The sequence below is a fragment of the Ochlerotatus camptorhynchus genome, unplaced genomic scaffold (assembly GCF_037179485.1).
Source record: "Ochlerotatus camptorhynchus isolate MF236.1 unplaced genomic scaffold, CSIRO-AGI_Acam_v1.1 ptg000085l, whole genome shotgun sequence".
In the NCBI taxonomy this organism is placed as follows: domain Eukaryota; kingdom Metazoa; phylum Arthropoda; class Insecta; order Diptera; family Culicidae; genus Ochlerotatus; species Ochlerotatus camptorhynchus.
The window spans coordinates 3,188,921-3,203,221 of NW_027040575.1; the positions used below are offsets into that span (position 1 = coordinate 3,188,921).

The 14,301-nt window shown below is 37.9% G+C and overlaps 1 protein-coding gene across 1 annotated transcript in view; it reads left to right on the forward strand.

The window, feature by feature from the left end:
- Positions 1-8,589: 8,589 nt before the first annotated feature.
- Positions 8,590-14,301, forward strand: part of Ypel (Yippee-like) — a 258,675-nt gene continuing 252,963 nt past the window's right edge. The window contains exon 1 of the mRNA XM_065218371.1: positions 8,590-8,920. The gene's annotated coding sequence lies outside the window, so the exon portion shown is untranslated. The remainder of the gene's footprint in view (positions 8,921-14,301) is intronic.

Here is a 14,301-nt window from a genome sequence, read left to right on the forward strand (position 1 = left end):
CGAAAGAAACAATATAATAAGCACAGAAAAACAGAACAATTACAGGGCTGGTAGCGAGTCACTTTTTTCAAGCCAGTCACTAAAAAGTCTCCTTTTTTAAGGTCAAGTAACTAAAGTCACTTTGATCATTCTTTGCTTTGTGACGTTAAATCGTTTTTCTTTATCTACAGGGTGTCTACTCATTTTTCTAAATAATATTTCCTGAGTTTTCCAGGTTTTTCCAGAACTTTAACGGATAAATTGCAGGCTTGCTTTTTCTGGAAGATCAAAAACAACAGTAAATTAAACCCAAACGTTTTTAAGATATGGTAATCAGTTTGAAGAAACAACTTTATGATCAAATCCATTGAATGTTGAAGTTAAACACTTATTTAATTTCTCAATTTAGTAAAGTTAAAAAAACGTACTTGATTTGAGTAAATCCAAGATCTAAAAATATTCAATGTCTTGAAGTTTCGTATTCCATGTACAAGTTCAAGATATTGAAAATTTTCAAAGTGCCTGAATTAAGGAAAACATTAAATGATTTATTTCAAGTTCGTAATTAAGCAGTCCCATTAACTTTACAACAATTGTAGGAACTTTGAAAAAGTTCCGAGGAATGAAAGGAAATGCTGAGAATTTCAGTGAAGCTTCATAAACCAACTGCGGGATCCTCAGATCGGTTCTTTTAACATCCGAAAATTTTCAGGAACTTTTATGAAGTTCATAGAATTTTAGAGTACATCACAGGTGTTAAGTGAACTTGAGATATATAGTAACCTTGAGGGGTATTGCGCAAATTTTTAAGAAGTTCTAAGTACCTCAGAAAAGCTAGATCTAGAGATCTTTGGGGAATTTCAGATCTTAAGAGCAGTTCCCATGACTTTAGTTCAGACGTTTTGGAGCAGTTTAAATCGTAAATTGAGAAAAAAATTAGAACCCTTAAGATGTTCCGAGAATTTCAGGGAAGTACAGAGACCATCAAAGAATTTATGAAAACCTCAAAAATATTTCAGGAACTTCACAGAAGTCCAAAGAAGTTCAGGGAAATTTTAATTGGGAGCTTTAGGGAAGCTTCGAGGAGTTGTGCTCCTCAGAAATTCCTAAGAGTTTTCATTAAAATTTACTTTAAATTCAATTCAGGGTCACTTTTTAGTCACTATTTTTACCACTAGAAGTCACTATTTAGTCACTTATTTCTTCAACATGGTCACTAAAATCACTATTTTTGACAGCAGTAATCGCTACCAGCCTTGTAATTATAACAAAAAAAAAACGAATAACAATAATGATACTATGGGCTTCAGCATAAAAATTAATCTCGTTCTATGGCATGGAGTTGTCCTTGGATCAGTCAAGTCGAGGCCATTATCGCAGAATTGATCGGGAACAAAAAAAAAAGAGAAACTGGTAGCAAAATTCATCTGACACGGGAAAAAATCCGTTCCGAAATTCGTCAACCTCCAGTCACGATTTTCGGAACAAGTAAATTTTTCGTTTACGAAAGTACACTATGAATAAAAATCATGAAATCGTGAACATTGTTCCACAAAATAAACGTAACGCCTGCAAAGGCAACAAAAGTCATAGAATCGTGAACTCTGTTCGGAAAATCATGATCTAGTTCTGGCAAACGTGATTTATGTTCATGCGTTGTGATTGATACCGTGAACCTTGTTCTCGAAAACGGGAACATGGTTCATGGACTGCAAAATGTCAACTTCATTATAATTACCAATATTTTAAATGGAGTGAGGAAGTGGAATGAAAACAAAGGAAGCCTTGATGATGATTTCCCGCATCCCAAACTGGCAGCAGGTATGTGTCCAGCAGATGAAATGAACACACTTTCAGCTCAACTAATCAACACCACCTTCGACTTCCATCGGAGCGGCGGGAGCAAGAACACCGGATGCGTTCGGGGATTCTTTTTCATCGAGGACGGCCAGTATGGCATTGTGCCGGACCACCATTCTGATGATACGGCTCAGCTCACTCACTAATAATCGAGACACTATTCACAGCATTGCATGTGATCCAAGTTCACGATTTCAGGAACGAAAATCACAATTATGGGTTCATGGATCACGAAATCATGATTTTATTTTGTGTTTTCTGTAGCGTTATGATGGCGATGGTCGCGCTGAACAGGCGTGACTTAAGTTCATGGAATTGGGATTTATTTCATGAAAATGTTATTTACTCGATGACGTTTACGAGAACTTAGTCATAAATTCAAACGAACTAGCACTTCATGCTTTCGTGATTTGTTGTTCACGAATATCGGAACGGTTTTTTTTTGCGTGTATACATTAAATGATTAAGGCTCTGAACCATTTGGTGGATTATTTTAACTTTTGGTTAAAATTTGACAGATGAAAAGTTATCGATTAACCCTGCTATCCGAGCATGGTTATTTCTGACAGACAAGAAGTTAAATTTTGACAACCGTGGCTCTAAAACCGGTCGATCGACAGCACGGGGATTTTCGAACATAGAAAATAACTTTCGAAATGTCACTTTTAACCACGAGTTAAATTTAACTCGGCAAATGGTTCACAGCCTAAATGGACAGCTACCCACCGTCTTGCAACAATTTGATGATTAAAAGCAGTTGCATGTGTCGAACCGTATTGTCACCTAACCAGCAGACTACGGTGAATCCGGTGACGAAAGGTTTCGGCTGTACAGTTGAAGTCGAAAAAAGCATAGAATTAATCTTCCGCCTATGTTCAAGAGTTTCAATACCCAGGAGTTGGCAAGGATGTAAGGTGGAAGGTTCGTTGGATCATTCCAAGGCAGGTGGCGAAGAGCGTAACGAACGAATTTCCTCTGAACAGACTCGATTCTCGCTATCCAAACTGTTTCATACGGACACCATACTACCATAGAGATAACTCTAAGACAAGTAGGTCCCGAAGAAACGTGCTCAACTTTTTGGCTCACCTCTGGTACTATCTTCGGTCCCATGCTTGTCGAATCACCCCTCGAAACATAGGAAAAACCAATAACCCCTCATTTTATCTGTCAAACTTTCATAGCGAATCAAAACAAACATTGTGTAGTAATAGAATTTCAACTAGAATAGGGTACGTTAATCGTTTGCTTGGGACCAATAGGCTACTAAAGTGGTGAGCCAATTTAAAATCGTTAGTTTCGTATTGATTGTTGGTACTAGAGCTGAGCCAAAAAGTTGAGCACGTTATTTCGGGACCTTCTAGTCTTAAGGCCGGCGCACAATAGATACGTTTTCGGGTTTTTTTGACAGATAATGCATGGGCTAACTGTCAAAAAACCCGAAAACGTATCTATTGTGCGCCGGCCTTTAGAGTTACCTCTATGGTATAATTGCGTGCAATAGGTTTTAGCTTGCGATGGAAAGTGATGATATTGCACTATTGAACACTTAACGTGAGAAAATTCCTTGAGCACCACTCTTCGAAACTATCGATCAGGTGCTGCAACCGCAAGCAATCAGTGAAGCATCGCAGAATGACCGGCAGCCAGCTGGAAGCATCAAACCGATTTCGTTGATGAATATAGAGAATAGCAGCGGCCTCTGAGCTGTTTGAAAAATATTCCGATTGATCAGGGCCGATTTTCACACAAAGCTCTCGATTGGTAAGATACGATTCAAACCAACGAGTGAGTCCTTGAGAGACACCGAGTTTCTCGAGATTGGCAAGTAGAATGGCATGATCAACCCGGTCGAAAGCAGCGTTGAGATCCGTGTGCATGACGTCCACTTGTGGCCCTGCCTCCATATTCCGTAGGCATAGGGAAATGAAAGGAGCGAGGTTTGTTGAGACCGAACGTTTGGGGTGGAAACCATTTTGGTCAGGAGAAAAGTAGTTTCTATAGCTGGCAAATAAAGCGTCGTTGATGATTATTTCAAATACTTTCCAGTAGACACAAAGTGAAGTAATTCATTGGTAATTTTCCACTTTTCGCTTGTCTCCTTTCTTGAAAATCGGAAACATTAACGAAGATTTCCAACGAGAAGCAAATACACCTAGTTGAAATGGCATATTGAATAGCAGCCAACAGCTTTCGAGAATTTCATTTTATTGTCTGCTATATTAAAGTTACATACATTCTATAAAATTTCTGAAGTTTTCGACCTGCAAAATTTGTATTAACTAAATAAAGGAACATTTTGCCTAACTGTTTAATCAAAGATTGTTTTGTTGCTCTTGTAAATGTTGAGAAGACTGGATATATAAACTTTTCTGGTTCCATGAGTATCTCTGATCCCTTCAGCAACTTGGCTTAACGATGCCGTTGAGTCGTTGAAAACACTCTTGAAATGCTCAGCCAGGAGGTTACATTTTTCTAAAGAAGTGTTCACTCTGAAAAATCTTCACGTCCGATTGCCGTGAAAACATAGGTGGTTTTCGTTCACCCTATTTTTCACGTAACTTTTACCGGAATTGGACGTAGTCGATCAAAATTCAGCTTCAATTATCTACGTGATTAGTCAGGTAAATAAGACCTGATTTTCACGTACTGCTTACGTGAAATCAGGGTGAAAACTACTGGACATATGGTGAATTTTACGTGACATTTCGTTTTGTTTAAAATGCTTTTCATGTAATTTGTACGTAATTTTTTTTAATGAGAATAATAGGAAGTATATTTAGAAGCAGTCAATATTATGCAATTTTATCGGGAAGATATAAATTTCACGTGTTTAAATTAATACTTATATCTACTCTTAAAATTGTAAAATATTGACTAATTGATTATTATAATGTAGAAACGAGTATGAGTTTTTTTTTATTTCTGACAAAATATTAACACCTGTTTGCAGACTCAAAATGCTGATGTCACCGTCTGAAATTATAAAACTAGGAAAAGGATACATATAATCATAAATAAATTCATGTAAAAGAATCTAATTACCGTCCAACATTTGCAGCAAGCGCTGAGGAATTTTGAATCTTTAAGGAGTTCTTCCAACACGCTCGGTGACGCCATATTGATTTTTTTTGCATACCTGAAAATCACGTAAATGTCGTTTCCCGGAAATATCAAAGTCCCAAACACACAAACACAATTACACTAAATCTGTTTACGTGAATATAGGTCAATTTCACCAACATTTTTAGTAGACATGGCGTGTAATTCAGGTCAAAGTTACTAACGTCACGTAACATTTGAGATTTTCTAAATACAGATCAGGTACGTGATATTTCACGTAAATCGGACGTGAAGATTTTTTAGAGTGTATGAAAGTTTGACAGATAACATCAGGGGTGTGTGGATTCATGCAGAACATGCAGGGGTGAGTGAAATAGCTTGGGACTGCTTGGGACCGTTGTTCTGGTACTGAGTGAGCCAAAAATAATAATGATTTTCTTCGGGACCCAGTGGTCTTAGAGTTACCTCTATGCTACAATCATGTCGAAAATTGCATGTAATTTTTATGACCACAAAAATAAACAAATGCAGTAAAAGCAGCGTAATGTCAGTTCATGCATTGTATTAATGATAATTTTGTCCTATTTAGCAAGTAATATTACACCATATTTTCGACATGATTGTAGCAACAATCAATACGAAACTAACGATTTTAAATTGGCTCACTACTTGACTAGCCTATTGGTCCCAAGCAAACGATTAACGTATCCCATTCTAGTCGAAATTCTAGTACTACGCAATGTTTGTTTTGATTCGCTATGAAAGTTTGACAGATGAAATGAGGGGTTATTCGTTTTTCCTATGTTTCGAGGGGTGAATCGATTAGCTTGGGACCGAAGAGAGTACCAGAGCTGAGCCAAAAATTTGAGCACTTTATTTCGGGGCCTTCTAGCACAAACGAAGTGACAGACGGAGCGGCTCGAAAACTTTGGTGACTAACCTGCTATTTCAATTTTTCAGTGTACCACATGGCAACACCACTACTACTGGATTGTACCACATGGCAACACTACTATCATAGAGGTAACTCTAAGACCACTGGGTCCCGAAGAAAATCATTATTATTTTTGGCTCACTCAGTACCAGAACAACGGTCCCAAGCAGTCCCAAGCTATTTCACTCACCCCTGCATGTTCTGCATGAATCCACACACCCCTGATGTTATCTGTCAAACTTTCATAGCGAATCAAAACAAACATAGTGTAGTAATAGAATTTCAACTAGAATAGGGTACGTTAATCGTTTGCTTGGGACCAATAGGCTACTAAAGTGGTGAGCCAATTTAAAATCGTTAGTTTCGTATTGATTGTTGCTATAATCGCATATCAGTCCCATATGGATTAACGTCAATTTTGAGATAACAACGCTATCCACTATCAATTGGCATCTACTTTCATATTATGTGATAAAACTATGGACTTTGATGATGAAAAATGTGAAAACAACATCAGGTCAGTTTGTCCCATCAAACAAAATAATCGCATATCAGTCCCATCCTGAAATTCAATCGCTCATAGTTCAAGTTAAAGGTCTACTTTTTGAACTGCCATATTTTTCGCTGATATAACAAAACATGCAAGCTTCATTGCAACAGATTTTAATTTGAAAAAATATCAATTAGGGGTTGTCCATTAATTATGCCACAAATTTAGGGGGGGGAGGGGGGTTTTGAAAACTGTGACGAGCCATACAAAAAATGTGACAAAGGGGGGAGGTGGGGTTGAAAATGGGCCAAATTTGCGTGACATAATTAAAGGACCATCCCTTAATTTACTATTATTTATCAAATATTTACATGGAAATTACACTTCGTAACTTCGACTGCCATTTTCTCAATGCCTACTTTTTTCATATGGGACTGATATGGGATTATAGGCAGTGTAGGTAGAGTGGACTAAAACGAACAAACCAAAGTATGGGTAAATTTTATGACCAAATGTTTTAACAAAAATATGAGGAAATTTGATCCATATCTGAGCTGAAAGAAAAAATATATTTCGACAGTGAGCATGCATAAGGGCGTATACGCGATGATCGATTCTCTTCGTCGATTTTCTCTTTTGTTAATAACTCGCTAAATTTAACGTTTCTCGGTGCGTTTGCTGTTGCTTTTGATAGACAATACAACCTGTTACTACATTGCATTGAACAAATTCTAAAAAATTGTTCCGCTTAGCTGTAGAAATGCAAATAGATAATCGAAGAAGAGAATTGATCATCGCGTATTCGCTCTTATGCATGCTCACTGTCGAAATATATTTTTTCTTTCAGCTCAGATATGGATCAAATTTCCTCATATTTTTGTTAAAACATTTACCCATATGTTGGTTTGTCCGGTTTAGTACAATCTAGGTAAAAACAACTACCTACATTTAGGTTATCTGTTCTTAGCGTGTACCTCAAAGCACCCCTCTTTTAGTTCAATCGATATCCACCACGCCACTGTTCATCGCCCGCAATGATTTTGTTTACAAGTTGTACTAAAACCGAGAAGGCAATACCAACAAATACAAAATCTCTGCTAATTCCCGTTGCCATGAGTGCAAGTAAGACGGCGATAACAACAACTGGAGCCTTCGATCATATGTTTCTCTGCATGCGAAGTGTTAGTGGCAAAGTGGGTGTTGCTTTGTGTATGGGTGGGAAATGTAAACGAAATGAAAATACAAATTTTCTTCAATGGAAATGAAGAAGACATCATCCGCCTGGACACGGCTGATTACTGATTCATGAATTGGATTGGATTATTTTTTGTTTGAAAACAGCTAAATGCCAAGGATTATGAAGTTATACATACAATGTTTTAATGCTCTAGCACATGGTTACGTGTTTGAAATATGGACTAAGTACCTATCGATCCAATTTACAAGCAACATGTTCAATACATCCTTTCAAAGACGTAGATTAGAACTATTGATGCATTTCAAGTTATTTACATTCGTACTTTTTTTGATATTAGGTATATTGTTTGTACCATTTTCGTGTTTATTTTCGATGAGGTTTGGAGCATAGCAGTATTCGCAGTGCTTCAACGTGCCCGCGCCAGCACCATCCATCAATACAGACACAGTTAGTGACTGTTGATACAAGAAGAACATATACGTATATAGGCAATCAACACAAAGACAATTTTCTGTATACATATTAAACTAGATTGTGCGGATGTAGTCTGTTGTGTAGAACATAAAGTGGAAAAAATCGACAAAAATTTTGGTTTCTGTTGCGTCGTTGCAAATTGAAAACAGAAAATTCTTGCGAATTCGAAATTCTAGAAAGAATTCATCGAATTTCACGTAAGTTTAACCAGTATTTGCTGTGTAAAATTGTAAAATGTGTTAACGTCGCGTTGAAATTACGTCGTTCGGAGCGGTCCATCCGGGTTGCAGTGGGCAGACAATGTGTGTGATCAATTTTTGTTGGAAGGAATCCATTGGTAACCCATTTTTAGTTTTTCAATTCAATAACATCGATGGTTCGATTTGTTTGTAGAACTTCGTACTGGACCACAGTTAATATCTAAGTGGAATTAATTATTTTTAAACTATTCCTAGAGTAAAGCTGAAATGTATGGTTTTCAAAACCAAACATAATTTGCATCATAAGCTAGTGCTGAACTTGAAACGCAAAATATGTTGTATGTTTTGTTGTTTGAAAAAGTGTGCAAAAGTAATTAAAATAAAGAACCAGATAAAAAATATACCGAATTGTTAACTTTGATCATCAATTTTGTTTGAAAAATAAGTAAAGTGATAGTTGAAACTGTTCAGAAAAAATTGGAGTGACCATGAAATAGTGTGTGAATAAATAAATCGAAGTGTAAAGTAATGATTTGATTATGCATACGGTGTTTGTGATCAACCTGCATACAGTACAGATTATATAATATTGTTCTGAGTGATCAGACGTGCAAAGGCTTAGCTTGCAATGTTGAAACTTATATTCAATTAAAGAAGACGTCATCGTAATCTACGGAATAATTGTGTAGGCAGACTCAAGCGCAATCGTTCACGAGAGCTTGGTAAGTGAATAAATTTCAAACTTTTCTTTCGGGCAAGATGTTAATGGTACCATATTACCATATTATTTAATAAATAAATAAAACTTAATGCAAAAAATTGCATGTACAAAATATGTCAGTATGAATTTCTTACAGCATCTTTATATACTTCTTTACGCGAACTTTAATGGTACTTCATACAACAACCTGTTGTAGTGAACAATGAATTTTTCCACACGACCGTTGAGTCTGACTCATATTGGAATTCCATTTACTAAAATTTTCAAAAATTGACTCGACTTCTAGCAAAATTGATTTTTTTTTAAATTATAGTTTCTTTAACACTTTTGGGTCATTTGTGACTTGTCCGGGGGTGAGATTTGAACTCGTGACTTTGGCGTAAGAGGTATGGATGTTAACCACTACGCCGGGGTCGCCTCCTCTTGAAAAAAAAACTCATAACAATACATAAAATAAATGGCATGAATATCAAATGTAAGTGTGGATGTCTTACATCCTCTGCATTTTTTATAAGAAATGTGAAAATTACAAAATTATTTAAAATTAAATTAAAGCACATCTATTTTGCAAGCAAGATTTAGTGATGAATTTTGTTTACCTGTATTTTCAAACTTAACATAAAAAATAAACATAAAATCGTTATTTCCATTTTTGTTTTCTTTGTTACGCAAGGCAAAGCGTGACTACCCCCTATGTAACTATTCGGAACGATAGAGATGGCCGTTTCCCCCGTAAGCGCTACGTAATATATTATGTGGCAAGTACGATCATACTCTATGTCCTGCTCTTGTGAGAATGAAGCTGAATACTTGCCAAGAAAGATCAGAAAAATTGAAAATGTAAACACAATTTAAAAAGTCATATTACTTTCAGGCTTGCCAAACTCATATCCCATGACATAGTAATTAGCACACTTCGATACGTTCGGCACGCCTAATCTCTCGGCACACATTAAGGGGTATTCCTTGGCTTTGTGTCAAAAAGCGAAGTTATTATGTTGTTTTTCATTTTGATTTAAAAATCGAGATAATAATCTATGGGTTCAAAAAAATATTGTTGTGCTCAGAAAACGAAGCTCTTTGATGTATAAAAAGCAATATATTTTTCAAAATTAAAAATCCCAATTACTTTGGAATTTGTTGAGTTGTTTAGATTTCTCCTAGTAGTTCCTTCCTAGTATGTAGTCTTTCAAAATTCCTTTAGAATTACTCTGAGTATTTCCTTGAAACTATCTTCACAATTTTTAGCACTTTTTTTAAATGTCCTTGGACCTCTTTTCGGAATTCCTTCGGGATTTTTCTCAGAACTCGTTTGAAATTATTCTCAGCAATTCAATTTGAATTTTCTTAAGAATTTTGTTTGAATGCTCATCAGAAATTGTGCGGAATTCCTTCTTAAATTCCTTGAAATTCTCCTCAGATTACTCCTCCCAATCCCCGTGGAATATTTTTTATTATCCTTTAAATTCACCTGGAGTTTCTCCTCACAATTTTTTTGGAATTCTCATCAGAATTCTTTTGGACTTCCTACACGGGTAGAAATCCTCTTACCTTTTGGCAAATTTCTATTGCTGCTTATTCATCAAATGTATAAGTCAACTAATAAGCAGACGCCTTGCAAAAAGTTAATGAAGATCATGTGTCAAATGAAATGTACAAATGGTCATACATACCGTTTATGCATTCTTATAGGACCTATGTGGTCTGTCTTATGGAAGGTATAAGGCTGTGTTTTGTCAAAAATGTATAGGTGGTACGCATGAATAAAACAATGAATTTTCGTTTCGTGTAGAAATGGAATACTCACTTAATCGTCATTGGGGCTATTGATGTAAATAAATAATAAATTGTCATCACATTGCTTGTTCTGCGATTAAATTCAGAATTCAGTCTATTCGAATAGGAGTTCTTGCTTTTTTTTTTTTTAACTAGTTCGTTTATTTGGGAGGCTCAATCGCGTTAGCTTTACGGAGCCGATAATTCATTGTTCACTGTGTGTAACAAAATTCACTTAATTCTATGTCTAGTAGGAGTTGGGCCGATTACTCGCGGCTTACTCGAGGTTAGAAGGGTACATTTTCGAAGGATAGGATCAGGGGAGGAGCTTGGGGTAGGGTTTCGTTGTCTCATCAGAGCGTTGTCGCCAGTATGAACGGTAGTGCTGTTCTAGCTTCGTCCGGAGTTCGACCGGCTATGGTGGGTGACCATTGGGCGACGATGAGACTCATCGAGACGGGGGGACAAGACAAACAAAAACTAATAAAGAGTGACAAAAGACAAAAGGAATTAAATTCTTATACTAGACATTTGAAGAAAAACATAAACGGACTGCATATAGCAGAGATCACGGGTTGCCAACACGTCTCTGATAGGAACATAGGGTTGTCTTCCTTGGGCCTCGAGGGTATTCAAAAGTCGCTCTCTGGCGGCGTCATTATCCGTACATTGCCAAACTGCGTGTTCGATGTCATCGTAACCGTTTCCACACCGACAGATGTTGCTGTCCACGAGGTTTATTCTATTGAGATGAGCATCTAGCGAGTAGTGGTTGGACATAAGTCTACTCATCACGCGAATGAAGTCACGACTTAAGCCCAAGCCTTTAAACCACGCTCTCGAAGAAACATTAGGAATAATTGAATGTAACCACCGTCCAAGATTTCCAGTGTCCCAATCGGTTTGCCAACTCGAAAAGGTACTCTGACGCACTAAATGGTAAAATTCATCGTGTGAAATTTGCCTGTCATACAATTCGCCTTCCTGCGCGCCCACCTTTGCGAGAGAGTCCGCCTTCTCATTGCCTGGGATTGAGCAATGTGAGGGGACCCATACAAAGGTAATCATATATGATCTTTCGACCAGCACACACATCTGCTCCCTTACCTTTGAAAGGAAATAAGATGAGTGCCTACCTTGTCTCATCGCCCGAATAGCCTCAATCGAACTGAGACTATCCGAGAAGATGAAGTAATGGTCTGTGGGCATATTGGAAATCATCCCCAATGCGAAGTTGATTGCTGCCAGCTCAGCAACAAAAACGGAACAAGGTTCCTGAAGTTTGCGGAAGGCGCTAGAGTTTTCATTGAAGACACCGAAGCCAGTGGATCCATTGAGACGGGACCCGTCTGTAAAATATCTTTTCATGCAATTGACTTGTTGGTACTTTTCAGTAAAAATACGTGGGATAATAATAGGTCGAAGTTGATCGGGAATCCCATGAGTTGCTTGTTTCATGGTCAGATCATATTCAATTGAGGAACTGCGATTGGTGAAGTGAACACGGTCTGGAGTATAACAAGGAAGACACATATCCGACGATATGTAGTGGTGGTAGATTCTCATAAATCGAGATTGTGTGTTCAACCCAAGAATTTCTTCAAAATTAGCAATTATAAGTGTGTTCGTCACTCCGCATTTGATTAGTATTCTGAGAGAGAGCTCCCAGAAACGGTTCTGGAGGGGTGTTACTCCTGCCAGAACCTCGAGACTCATGTTATGCGTTGAGTGCATACAGCCTAGAGCAATACGCAGACAACGATATTGAATTCGTTCCAATTTTATTAGGTGACTTTTTCTTGCCGAGAGAAAGCAGAAAGAGCCGTACTCTAGAACAGAGAGAATAGTTGTTTTATAAAGCGTTATGAGGTCTCCCGGATGAGCACCCCACCATGTGCCGCAAATTGAACGGAGAAAGTTGATCCTCTGCTGACATTTTTGCTTCAAATACGTAATATGGGCATTCCAAGTGCACTTTGAATCAAACCAGACCCCAAGGTACTTGAAAGACAATGATTGGGTAATGTTTCTGCCCAAAAGATTAAGCTGCATTTGGGCTGGGTACCGCTTTCGAGTAAACACTACCAGTTCAGTTTTCTGCGGCGAGAATTCGATCCCTAGATTCATAGCCCAAGAAGACAAGTTATCTAAGGAATTTTGCAATGGTCCTTGCAAGTCCACGGCATGTGGACCTCTTACGGAAACCACACCGTCATCTGCAAGTTGTCTTAGCGTGCATTGTTCTGCCAAACAGTTGTCGATATCTTTGACATAAAAGTTATAAAGAAGAGGGCTGAGACATGAGCCTTGGGGCAGGCCCATGTAACTAATTCTGGAAGTTGTCAGTTGTCCAAGAGAAAAGTTCATTTGCTTTTCTGACAACAAATTGTACAAGAAATTATTTAAAATTCCAGAAAGTCCACATCTGTGCAGATTGTCTGACAGAATTTCAATGGAAACTGAATCAAAAGCCCCCTTAATGTCCAAGAATACTGAAGCCAATTGCTCCTTGTGCGCAAAGGCCAGTTGAATATCTGTGGAAAGCAGCGCTAGACAATCGTTTGTTCCTTTGCTCTTGCGGAACCCAAACTGTGTATTTGATAGCAAGTTATTTGATTCGACCCAGTGATCGAGTCTCCGAAGGATCATTTTCTCCAACAATTTCCTAATGCACGAAAGCATAGCAATCGGACGGTATGAGTTATGGTCAGACGCTGATTTGCCAGGTTTTTTAATGGCTATTACTTTGACCTGTCTCCATTCAGGCGGTACAATGTTGTTTTCTAGCAAGGAATTGAATAAATCTAGCAAGCGTCTTTTAGCGATATCTGGGAGATTTTTCAGAAGATTGAATTTAATCATATCGCTTCCCGGTGAGGAGTTGTTCGATGAAAGAAGAGCCATAGAGAAATCCAGCATTGTGAATGGTCTATCCAGAGAGCCGCCGCTAGGAGACGCTTCTCGAAGAATATTTTGTGCTGGAACTGAGTCCGGACAGACCTTTTTAGCGAAATCGAATATCCATCGGTTGGAGTATTCTTCACTCTCATTGAAAGATGAGCGGTTACGCATGTTGCGAGCCACCCTCCACAAGGTGTTCATTGAGGTTTCTCGTGAGAGTCCCTCGACGAAATTGCGCCAATAACCGCGTTTTTTTGCTTTGATTAATTGTTTCAGCTTTGTCTCAAGCTTTGAATATTCCTCGAAGTAAGTGGAGGTTTTGTGTCTACGAAAAGCTTTGAAAGCATCAGATTTTTCTACATACAATTTTGTGCATTCTTCGTCCCAACCAGGTGTGGCTGGTCTCCTTTTAAAGGGTGCACTTGGAACTTTTCTTTTTTGTGCTTCCAGTGAGCTTTTGTAAATCAAATCGGCTAGGAATCGATATTCTTCCAATGGTGGAAGCGCATCTATTGATTCGACACCGATTGTCACCGCCGTTGCATATTTCTGCCAGTCGATGTTCCTTGTAAGATCAAATGGAACCCGAGATGGTTCTGCAGAGTGAGGGCCACACTTTATTGAAATGATGATTGGCAAATGATCGCTACCATGGGGATCATTGATAACCTTCCACTGACAATCCAATGATAGCGATCTTGAACA